Here is a 12757-nt window from a genome sequence, read left to right on the forward strand (position 1 = left end):
TGGCACGTGTCACTCGATATTCTGTGAGATTAGCCCCCTCTTCCTTGTATACTATGGCACGTGTCACTCGATATTCTGTGAGATTAGCCCCCTCTTCCTCGTACACTGTGACACTTGTCTCCCCGTATTCTGTGAGATTATCCCCCTCTTCCTCGTATACTGTGACACTTGCCACTCTGTATTCTGTGAGATTAGCCCCCTCTTCCTCGTATACTATGGCACTTGTCACTCGATATTTTGTGAGATTATACCCCTCTTCCTCGTATACTGTGACACTTGTCACTCTGTATTCTGTGAGATTAGCCCCCTCTTCCTCGTATACTATGGCACTTGTCACTCCATATTCTGTGAGATTAGCCCCCTCTAACTCGTATACTGTGAGATTAGCCCCTTCTTCCTCGTATACTATGGCACTTGTCACTCCATATTCTGTGAGATTAGCCCCCTCTTCCTCGTATACTATGGCACTTGTCACTCCATATTCTGTGAGATTAGCCCCCTCTTCCTCGTATACTATGGCACTTGTCACTCTGTATTCTGTGAGATTAGCCCCCTCTTCCTGGTATACTATGGCACTTGTCACTCGATATTCTGTGAGATTAGCCCCCTCTTCCTTGTACACTGTGACACTTGTCTCCCCGTATTCTGTGAGATTATCCCCCTCTTCCTCGTATACTGTGAGATTAGCCCCCTCTTCCTCGTATACTATGGCACTTGTCACTCCATATTCTGTGAGATTAGCCCCCTCTTCCTCGTATACTATGGCACTTGTCACTCTGTATTCTGTGAGATTAGCCCCCTCTTCCTCGTATACTGTGACACTTGTCACTCTGTATTCTGTGAGATTAGCCCCCCTCTGCCTTGTATATTATGGCACTTGTCACTCTGTATTCTGTGGGATTAGCCCCCTCTTCCTTGTATACTATGGCACTTGTCACTCGATATTCTGTGAGATTAGCCCCCTCTTCCTCGTATACTATGGCACTTGTCACTCGATATTCTGTGAGATTAGCCCCCTCTTCCTCGTATACTATGGCACTTGTCACTCCATATTCTGTGAGATTAGCCCCCTCTGCCTTGTATATTATGGCACGTGTCACTCGATATTCTGTGAGATTAGCCCCCTCTTCCTTGTATACTATGGCACGTGTCACTCGATATTCTGTGAGATTAGCCCCCTCTTCCTCGTACACTGTGACACTTGTCTCCCCGTATTCTGTGAGATTATCCCCCTCTTCCTCGTATACTGTGACACTTGCCACTCTGTATTCTGTGAGATTAGCCCCCTCTTCCTCGTATACTATGGCACTTGTCACTCGATATTTTGTGAGATTATACCCCTCTTCCTCGTATACTGTGACACTTGTCACTCTGTATTCTGTGAGATTAGCCCCCTCTTCCTCGTATACTATGGCACTTGTCACTCCATATTCTGTGAGATTAGCCCCCTCTAACTCGTATACTGTGAGATTAGCCCCTTCTTCCTCGTATACTATGGCACTTGTCACTCCATATTCTGTGAGATTAGCCCCCTCTTCCTCGTATACTATGGCACTTGTCACTCCATATTCTGTGAGATTAGCCCCCTCTTCCTCGTATACTATGGCACTTGTCACTCTGTATTCTGTGAGATTAGCCCCCTCTTCCTGGTATACTATGGCACTTGTCACTCGATATTCTGTGAGATTAGCCCCCTCTTCCTTGTACACTGTGACACTTGTCTCCCCGTATTCTGTGAGATTATCCCCCTCTTCCTCGTATACTGTGACACTTGTCTCCCTGTATTCTGTGAGATTAGCCCCCTCTTCCTCGTATACTATGGCACTTGTCACTCCATATTCTGTGAGATTAGCCCCCTCTGCCTTGTATATTATGGCACGTGTCACTCGATATTCTGTGAGATTAGCCCCCTCTTCCTTGTATACTATGGCACGTGTCACTCGATATTCTGTGAGATTAGCCCCCTCTTCCTCGTACACTGTGACACTTGTCTCCCCGTATTCTGTGAGATTATCCCCCTCTTCCTCGTATACTGTGACACTTGCCACTCTGTATTCTGTGAGATTAGCCCCCTCTTCCTCGTATACTATGGCACTTGTCACTCGATATTCTGTGAGATTATCCCCCTCTTCCTCGTATACTATGGCACTTGTCACTCGATATTCTGTGAGATTATCCCCCTCTTCCTCGTATACTGTGACACTTGTCTCCCTGTATTCTGTGAGATTAGCCCCCTCTTCCTTGTACACTGTGACACTTGTCTCCCCGTATTCTGTGAGATTATCCCCCTCTTCCTCGTATACTGTGACACTTGTCACTCTATATTCTGTGAGATTAGCCCCCTCTGCCTTGTATATTATGGCACTTGTCACTCTGTATTCTGTGAGATTAGCCCCCTCTTCCTCGTATACTGTGACACTTGTCACTCTGTATTCTGTGAGATTAGCCCCCCTCTGCCTTGTATATTATGGCACTTGTCACTCTGTATTCTGTGAGATTAGCCCCCCTCTGCCTTGTATATTATGGCACTTGTCACTCTGCATTCTGTGGGATTAGCCCCCTCTTCCTTGTATACTATGGCACTTGTCACTCCATATTCTGTGAGATTAGCCCCCTCTTCCTTGTATACTATGGCACTTGTCACTCGATATTCTGTGAGATTAGCCCCCTCTTCCTCGTATACTATGGCACTTGTCACTCGATATTCTGTGAGATTAGCCCCCTCTTCCTCGTATACTATGGCACTTGTCACTCCATATTCTGTGAGATTAGCCCCCTCTGCCTTGTATATTATGGCACGTGTCACTCGATATTCTGTGAGATTAGCCCCCTCTTCCTTGTATACTATGGCACGTGTCACTCGATATTCTGTGAGATTAGCCCCCTCTTCCTCGTACACTGTGACACTTGTCTCCCCGTATTCTGTGAGATTATCCCCCTCTTCCTCGTATACTGTGACACTTGCCACTCTGTATTCTGTGAGATTAGCCCCCTCTTCCTCGTATACTATGGCACTTGTCACTCGATATTTTGTGAGATTATCCCCCTCTTCCTCGTATACTGTGACACTTGTCTCCCTGTATTCTGTGAGATTAGCCCCCTCTTCCTCGTATACTATGGCACTTGTCACTCCATATTCTGTGAGATTAGCCCCCTCTTCCCCGTATACTGTGAGATTAGCCCCTTCTTCCTCGTATACTATGGCACTTGTCACTCCATATTCTGTGAGATTAGCCCCCTCTTCCTCGTATACTATGGCACTTGTCACTCTGTATTCTGTGAGATTAGCCCCCTCTTCCTCGTATACTATGGCACTTGTCACTCCATATTCTGTGAGATTAGCCCCCTCTTCCTCGTATACTGTGAGATTAGCCCCTTCTTCCTCGTATACTATGGCACTTGTCACTCCATATTCTGTGAGATTAGCCCCCTCTTCCTGGTATACTATGGCACTTGTCACTCGATATTCTGTGAGATTAGCCCCCTCTTCCTTGTACACTGTGACACTTGTCTCCCCGTATTCTGTGAGATTATCCCCCTCTTCCTCGTATACTGTGACACTTGTCTCCCTGTATTCTGTGAGATTAGCCCCCTCTTCCTCGTATACTATGGCACTTGTCTACCTGTATTCTGTGAGATTAGCCCCTTCTGCCTTGTATATTATGGCACTTGTCTCCCCGTATTCTGTGAGATTATCCCCCTCTTCCTCGTATACTGTGACACTTGTCTCCCTGTATTCTGTGAGATTAGCCCCCTCTTCCTTGTATACTGTGACACTTGTCTCCCTGTATTCTGTGAGATTAGCCCCCTCTTCCTCGTATACTGTGACACTTGCCACTCTGTATTCTGTGAGATTAGCCCCCTCTTCCTCGTATACTATGGCACTTGTCACTCGATATTTTGTGAGATTATCCCCCTCTTCCTCGTATACTGTGACACTTGTCTCCCTGTATTCTGTGAGATTAGCCCCCTCTTCCTCGTATACTATGGCACTTGTCACTCCATATTCTGTGAGATTAGCCCCCTCTTCCCCGTATACTGTGAGATTAGCCCCTTCTTCCTCGTATACTATGGCACTTGTCACTCCATATTCTGTGAGATTAGCCCCCTCTTCCTCGTATACTATGGCACTTGTCACTCTGTATTCTGTGAGATTAGCCCCCTCTTCCTCGTATACTATGGCACTTGTCACTCCATATTCTGTGAGATTAGCCCCCTCTTCCTCGTATACTGTGAGATTAGCCCCTTCTTCCTCGTATACTATGGCACTTGTCACTCCATATTCTGTGAGATTAGCCCCCTCTTCCTGGTATACTATGGCACTTGTCACTCGATATTCTGTGAGATTAGCCCCCTCTTCCTTGTACACTGTGACACTTGTCTCCCCGTATTCTGTGAGATTATCCCCCTCTTCCTCGTATACTGTGACACTTGTCTCCCTGTATTCTGTGAGATTAGCCCCCTCTTCCTCGTATACTATGGCACTTGTCTACCTGTATTCTGTGAGATTAGCCCCTTCTGCCTTGTATATTATGGCACTTGTCTCCCCGTATTCTGTGAGATTATCCCCCTCTTCCTCGTATACTGTGACACTTGTATCCCTGTATTCTGTGAGATTAGCCCCCTCTTCCTTGTATACTGTGACACTTGTCTCCCTGTATTCTGTGAGATTAGCCCCCTCTTCCTCCGTATACTATGCCACTCCATATTCTGTGACATTAGTCCCCTCTCCCCATATACTATGCCACTTTTCGCTGAATTTTGTGAGATTAGGCCCCTTGTTTACTACCTCATTTGTCACTTTCTGTATCCTGTGAGAGCAGCCCCTACCCCCACTTAGGCTACGTTCACACGACTGTATTTTCTGTCAGAGTGCTGTCCATGGAAAAAAAAAACCTGTCTCTCGGCCCATTGTATTCAGTTGGGCTCTTCAGATGACAATGAGACTGCAAATGGGGACGGTGATAAAGGTGCTGTTCTTTTCACACCCTACCACTTCTCTTGGGTGATGTGCATGGTGTAGCAGATGTTTTCCTAACCTGCACCGTGGTCACTATTAATTTTCTTTTATAGGGAGCTGAATGTTGCAATATTCCCCGTTGAAGGTTTAGGTAGTGTTATTTAGATACCGGTGATGGTTCATTATCACTGTTTCTTGATTAGGTACTGAGGTGCTTTATTGTCAGCGGTTTAAAAAGTTTTCTTGGTCATATAATATTGGTAATCATTCCTTAAGCTTCCCCCCCCCCCCCCCCCATACACATTATATGACTCGAATGATTCTTCAGCCAGTCCTTCGCCTGTTTCTCCCGACAGAAACATTCCTTCGGCCGAGCTCTCCTGTCTTCTCTTTGCGAAAGCCCCAAATGATAAATCTGCCACTGGCTTGTTTCTGGAAGAACAATGCGATTGGTAGTCTAAAATTGGACAGATCCGATCAAACATGTTCCCCCAACAATCACTTGGCCGGTGCCCCCATACACACACAGTATCTGCAAATCCAGCCAGCATTAGTCTTTGGATTCTGACCGTGAATATAAGGCTAAGTGCTCACGCTGCGGATTAACCTGCGTTTTTTTCTATGCGGATCAGCAGGTAAAGTGACCTGCGGGTTTGTCTGTGGTTTTCCACTGCGGTTTGACACCTGGACAATTGAACAGGTGCCAAACCGCTGCGGAATCCGCAGAAAGAATTGACATGCTGCGGATTGTAAGCCGCAGCAAAAGTTAAACCGAGCGGAAAAAAATGCAGCGTGGGCACTGCGGTTTGGAAATCACATTGGATAGCATGGTACTGTACCATGTCTGCAGAACTGCCGCGGATCCGCAGGGCTAAAAACGCTGCGGAACCACAGCAGAATCCGCAGCGTGTGCACATACCCTTAAACTCATGGGAGTCTAAAAATTAGCATCCCCACCGATCAGCTGTTTTTGTTTTGTTTTTTTCCAGTGGTATCTGGAAACACAGATGGACAGGACAGCTCTGATCACGGAGTAGTGTCTGCTGCCAGGTCCTCAGATCGGCTCCCATGGAAGAGAATAGGAGCTAATCTTCAGTTCTGGGCAGCAACTACTACATCGTGATCAGAGCTGTGCTTAAATGCTCACATCCCGATACGCCGGAGCTAAAAACAGCTGCTCAGTGAGGGTGTGGGACCGCTACTGATCTGATATTGATTACAGGCCCCTCAAGTAATCATTATTAGATGCATGGGAAACTCCTTTAAGCACAGGAAATGGCAGCTTTCCGTCAGAAATGTTTGCTACTGGTTCATTCATCTGAATGGGATTTACAGAAATTAGGGTACTTGTTACCAAAATAAGGAGAATTGACTTATAGTTGCATACATTTCTGAATCACACAATTTCCAGTGTGTGCATATACTCTTCAAGAGGTTATCTAACGTGCAACCAGGGCTGTGGAGTCTGAGTCGGTGCTCATTTTGGTTGAGTTGGAGTCGGTATAAAATGGACCGACTCCGACTCCTAAAATATATAATAAATTGGGTACAGTAGTTCAATGCAGAATATGCTGAATATTTTTTCATAGGAATTTGGGAAAGTTATGAAATGTCCTATAAATGACTGTTCTATTCCTGATCTAAGGCTACATTCACACACAGCGTTTTTGCTGCGTTTTTGGAGGATACGTTTTTCAGTTGCAAAAGCAGATCAGCTTTTTAAAAAAACTGCATCACCTGAAAGGTTTTTGAGCTCATAGCTAATGTTTTCAATAGCAAAAGCAGATTAGAAATCTGCTCTATCTATATATCCATATCTGTCTATCCATATCATATCTGTACCAAAAAGAATGAAAGCCGGATAGCACACAGACTAACACTCCTTTATTTTAGCACCAGTCAGGAACACCTCATAGCTGCCCAAAAGGACGCCCAGGACAGGCATTGCTCGCCTTCAGTAACATCAACTGATAGTTGGAATAAATAGACTGCATTCACCACCACATCTTCTTAAGGTGCAGGCTTTATTTTCAAGTGTAGGGGTGTGAAGTATGAGGTTCTGCAGCAGCTGAGGTGTGCAGCATGAAATTCTGCGGAGCAGCATAATGTTCTGCCCCCCCCCCCCCCCCCCCCCCCCCGGTTTAATCCTGGCTACGCCCATAGTGTGAACGTAGCCTGAGGATCTAGGCTTTATCTTAGCCGAGATAAGTCACAGTGTGTGTGTATGTGTATGTGTGTATATATATATACACAGTACAGACCAAAAGTTTGGACACACCTTCTCATTCAAAGAGTTTATATTATTTTCATGACTATGAAATTTGTAGATTCACTCTGAAGGCATCAAAACTATGAATTACCACATGTGGAATTATATAATTAACAAAAAAGTGTGAAACAACTGAAAATATGTCTTATATTTTAGGTTCTTCAAAGTAGCCACCTTTTACTTTGATTACTGCTTTGCACACTCTTGGCATTCTCTTGATGAGCTTCAAGAGGTTGTCACTGGAAATGGTTTTCACTTCACAGGTGTGCCCTGTCAGGTTTAATAAGTGGGATTTTTTGCCTTATAAATGGGGTTGGGACCATCAGTTGTGTTGTGCAGAAGTCTGGTGGATACACAGGTGATAGTCCTACTGAATAGACTGTTAGCTGCTTTTTTTCTTGCCATAATACAAATTCTAAGTAAAGAAAAACGAGTGGCCATCATTACTTTAAGAAATAAAGGTCAGTCAGTTCGAAAAATTGGGAAAACTTTGAAAGTGTCCCCAAGTGCAGTGGCAAAAACCATCAAACGCTACAAAGAAACTGGCTCACATGAGGACCGCCCCAGGAAAGGAAAACCAAGAATCACCTCTGCTGCGGAGGATAAGTTCATCCGAGTCACCAGCCTCAGAAATCGCAGGTTAACAGCAGCTCAGATTAGAGACCAGGTCAATGCCACACAGAGTTCTAGCTGCAGACACATCTCTACAACAACTGTTAGGCCGGGGTCACACTGGCGAGGAATACGGCCGAGTGAGAGGCGCTAAAAGCACGCATTAGACACGGACCAATGATTCTCTATGGGGTCCCTCGCACCAGCCGTATATTTCTCATCCGTATTCTACGGTCCATGCCAATCGCAGCATGCTGCGATTGTCAGTGTGCTACGGCCATAGTACGCCAATGCAAGTCTATTGGTGCGCAAAAAATACGGATTACACACGGACCACACATGTGACCTGCGAGAAATACGCACCCGGTGTCTTTTAGCAAAGCCGGCAATTCAGTGCGCTATACAGTAAACTCACACTGACCGTTTTAATAAAGAAACGAAAGAATAGATATAGACACATAGAATGAAAAAAAAAAAAAATATATATATATATATATACACACATTCTATGTGTCTATATCTATTCTTTGGTTTCTGTTAGAAACCCTGTCATAGGGCTCCATTATATGTCCATTTTGCAAGCCTGTGAGAAAATCTCGCCATACAGATTAAATACGGATGCTTACATGCGCAAAATACGCGACCACACCTTGATTACGGATGACATACGGAGCACTGTTTAGGGGTCATTCATCCGTATTACGCATGTAAAATACTGATCGTATTTTGCGTCGGTTAATGTGACCCCGGCCTTAAGAGGAGACTTTGTGCAGCAGGCCTTCATGGTAAAATAGCTGCTAGGAAACCACTGCTAAGGACAGGCAACAAGCAGAAGAGACTTGTTTGGGCTAAAGAACACAAGGAATGGACATTAGACCAGTGGAAATCTGTGCTTTGGTCTGATGAGTCCAAATTTGAGATCTTTGGTTCCAACCACCATGTCTTTGTGCGACGCAGAAAAGGTGAACGGATGGACTCTACATGCCTGGTTCCCACCGTGAAGCATGGAGGAGGTGGTGTGATGGTGCTTTGCTGGTGACACTGTTGGGGATTTATTCAAAACTGAAGGCATACTGAACCAGCATGGCTACCACAGCATCTTGCAGCGGCATGCTATTCCATCCGGTTTGCGTTTAGTTGGACCATCATTTATTTCTCAACAGCACACTGACCCCAAACACACCTCCAGGCTGTGTAAGGGCTATCTGACCAAGAAGGAGAGTGATGGGGTGCTACGCCAGATGACCTGGCCTCCACAGTCACCAGGCCTGAACCCAATCGAGATGGTTTGGGGTGAGCTGGACCGCAGAGTGAAGGCAAAAGGGCCAACAAGTGCTAAGCATCTCTGGGAACTCCTTCAAGACTGTTGGAAGACCATTTCTGGTGACTACCACTTGAAGCTCATCAAGAGAATGCCAAGAGTGTGCAAAGCAGTAATCAAAGCAAAAGGTGGCTACTTTGAAGAACCTAGAATATAAGACATATTTTCAGTTGTTTCACACTTTTTTGTTAATGATATAATTCCACATGTGTTAATTCATAGTTTTGATGCCTTCAGAGTGAATCTACAATTACATGGTCATAAAAATAAAGAAAACTTTTTGAATGAGAAGGTGTGTCCAAACTTTTGATCTGTACTGTATATATGTAATCGATATTATACAGTGTATTACATATTTACAATTTATTACAGTTTTTTGTGTTCTAAAGTTGTATTCCAAGAAATAGGTATTACCGTATATACTCGAGTATAAGTCGATCCGAGTATAAGTCGACCTCCCCCCCTAATTTTGCCACAAAAAACTGGGAGAACTTATTAACTCGAGTATAAGTCTAGGGTGGGAAATGCTCCATAGATTATTCCCCCATATGGTGTCCCCAGAAGAAGCTCCATAGATTATTCCCCCATATGCTGCCCCCATTAGCAGCTCCATATTGTTCCCCCCATATACTGCCCCCATTAGAAGCTCCATAGATTGTTCCCCCATATGCTGCCCCCATTAGAAGCTCCTTAAGATTGTTCCCCCATATGCTGCCCCCATTAGAAGCTCCATATTGTTCCCCCATATACTGCCCCTATAAGCAGCTCCATATTGTTCCCCCATATACTGCCCCCATTAGAAGCTCCTTAAGATTATTCCCCCATATACTTCCCCCATATGCTGCCGCTGCTGCTGCATGTAAAAATAAAAAAATGACATACCTCTCTGTCGCTGGGTGTCAGATTCTCACCTGTCCTGCGTCCATGGCTGCTCACCGCTATCTGCCACGTCATCAGTCAGTGACGTTCAGACTGCAGGGGGCGCGGCGCACACTAACCACGTCACCGCGACCTCTGCTGTCTGAAGTCACTGACCGATGACAGACACAGACAGCAGCAAGCAGCCATGGACGCAGGACAGGTGAGTATCGCTATACTTACCCGTCCTGACGCTGTGTCTTGAGCCCCCAGCTTCTCCGCGCTCTCTCTTCCTGCCTTCAGCGGTCACGTGGTACCGCTCACTAAAACTCATGAATATGCGCATATTCATGAGTTTTAATGAGCGGCACCACGTGACCGCTGAGGGCAGGAAGAGAGAGCACGGGGAGAAGCTGGGGGCTCAAGACACAGCGTCAGGACGGGTAAGTATGACCTGACACCCCCGTCCCCCTCCCCCTCCGACCCCCTTTGTATATGACTCGAATATAAGACGAGAGGGGGACTTTCAGCCCAATTTTTTGGGCTGAAAATCTCGACTTATCTTCGAGTATATACGGTATGTTCTACCTAAATATCTTGATTATTGGATCATAGAAATGATTAAATGTCTGATGTTCACATTGTACTACAATACATTTTTCACTTAAATATAAGCAATATATGTGGGAGTCTGAGTCGTGGAGTTGGTGTAAGGGAAATTGAGGAGTCGCAGGTTTGGCTTACCGACTCCACAGCCCTGCGTGCAACAATTAAAAAGAAAAAAAAAAAAAACAGCTGTAAATGATAAAGTAACAGAATAAACAATACTCATCACTTCTTCCTTTTGAGAGATCTTCTGAGTTTTGTTTACATGCGGTCGGCACGTGAATGTCGTAGTCAGCGGCTGCAGTATTCACGCGCCACCCTAGACGCATCACCAATCATTGGTGTATTTTACAATCAATGTTTAGGTTATATTTATATGAATATTTACATAATGCCTTTTTATGTGACTGTCCACTGCATGGCTGGGGTATACATATGCTTTTGCTTCAGCAGTCACTCGCAGCTCCTGGTTTGTATTCCCGCCGTCAGTGAGTAACTCACTTTTATAGAACGTTTTCAGCATCTCGGCAGAAGCTAGTATGGATATTTTTTCAGGTACATGCTTGTTCTATTAACATGCAATGATGCAAAATTCATCACTCTACTTTTGCAGATCATCTTTAGACCCATCTCAAAAATATTTTCTTACTTTATTTAAAGTGTTAGAAATTAAGGCCAGGTTCACATAGCGTTAACACAGCCCGTTCAATGCATAGCGTTGACGGGCATACGGTAACGCTATAGCATAATGCGATATGCTATACCGCTAGCGCTGATGCTTCATCTGCACTAACGGTGATGGAGCCTCAGACGCTGCAGCTCGCGACCGAGGCTACATCACTGAATGACGGCACAACGTGAACGTAAAGCGGCATGCGTCGCGATGCGCCCGACAATGGATGGCAATGGCAGCGTTAACGGACTGTGTTATGCCGCGGTGTAACGCATTCTGTCTAACGGACTGCCGAGACGTAATGTGAACCCAGCCTAAGGAATTGACAAGCATTTTTAATGCCATTGTTTGTTACATTTGTATATGTATATTTCCTCATGTTTTGTGCCAGGCCTATACAAGAGCACAGAGGGAAAATACTATCAAAAATGGCGCTGATTTTTATACAACTGTGCAGTCATCTCTTAATTTTTGCCAGAGCAGTATATTCAGAAGTTCGAAACACCCATTTCTTGCTTCCAGGACCATTGCTTTGGGGTCATAAAGGGATCAACTTGCTTATCTTTTAAAGGGAATCTGTCACCGGAAGTTGGCGGGCTATGTAAATGGCATGTGTCCGATCCGATGGGCGGTGTTTCTTCTTTTTTTCTCCACCCCATCCGTGGCCCCCGTCCACGATCTTTTCTGGAACTAGAGTTGTTCTCCTCCATAGTTCACAGTATGCTTTGCCCGACTGCGGTAAAAGCCGAAAATCATTACTGCGCATGCGCCGTGCACTATGTCCCGGAACACAGCAAAATACTTCTGGGACATAGTGTACTGGCGCATGCGCAGCAATGATTGCGGCTTTGCCTGCAGTTGGGCAAAGCATACTGCGCGTGCGCGAGTTAAGATTGCTTTGCGCACACGCGAACTATGGAGGAGAACAACTCTAATTCTGGAAAAGTTCGCGGACGAGGGCCACGGATGGGCTGGAGAAAAAAAACAAAAAACAAAACAACCCATCGGACCGGACACAGGCCATTTACATAACCCGCCAACTTCCGGTGACAGATTCCCTTTAAAGGTCCACGTAGTCATGTAATGGGATTGGTGCAGTAGACGTTCATTATGGGTTCCCGTTAAGGTTAAGTTCCCTCTGTGAGTTTTCTTTTTCTTTGATGCTGCTTGTTTTTGCTTCTCAAAAAGTGCAATATCTTTCAATTCCAACAAAGTGTATGGGTTTTATTGAAGTCTCATGCCCACTGTGGGTTTTTTTTTTTTTTTTAATGCAGTGTAAAATGACCTGCGGTGCGTGTTTTGACAAGGGCAATATATCAACATGGCGCCAGTCATCAGGGCTATGCACATTACTTGCAAGCGCTTTACTTCATGTTATCTCATACCTTGTACTGCAGCAACCAGTTTGTCTGAGGTTTAAGATCGAAACATTATGTTCTTGTTTGGGCTGCACAACAA

General features: G+C 45.2%; 1 protein-coding gene across 1 annotated transcript in view; it reads left to right on the plus strand.

Annotated features, from left to right (window-relative positions):
• Positions 1-12757, plus strand: part of MARK2 (microtubule affinity regulating kinase 2) — a 190283-nt gene that overhangs the window by 1633 nt on the left and 175893 nt on the right. The window lies entirely within an intron of this gene.

This window comes from Dendrobates tinctorius, unplaced genomic scaffold (genome assembly GCF_039654945.1).
Source record: "Dendrobates tinctorius isolate UK_male_01 unplaced genomic scaffold, ASM3965494v1 ptg000211l, whole genome shotgun sequence".
Lineage (NCBI taxonomy): Eukaryota > Metazoa > Chordata > Amphibia > Anura > Dendrobatidae > Dendrobates > Dendrobates tinctorius.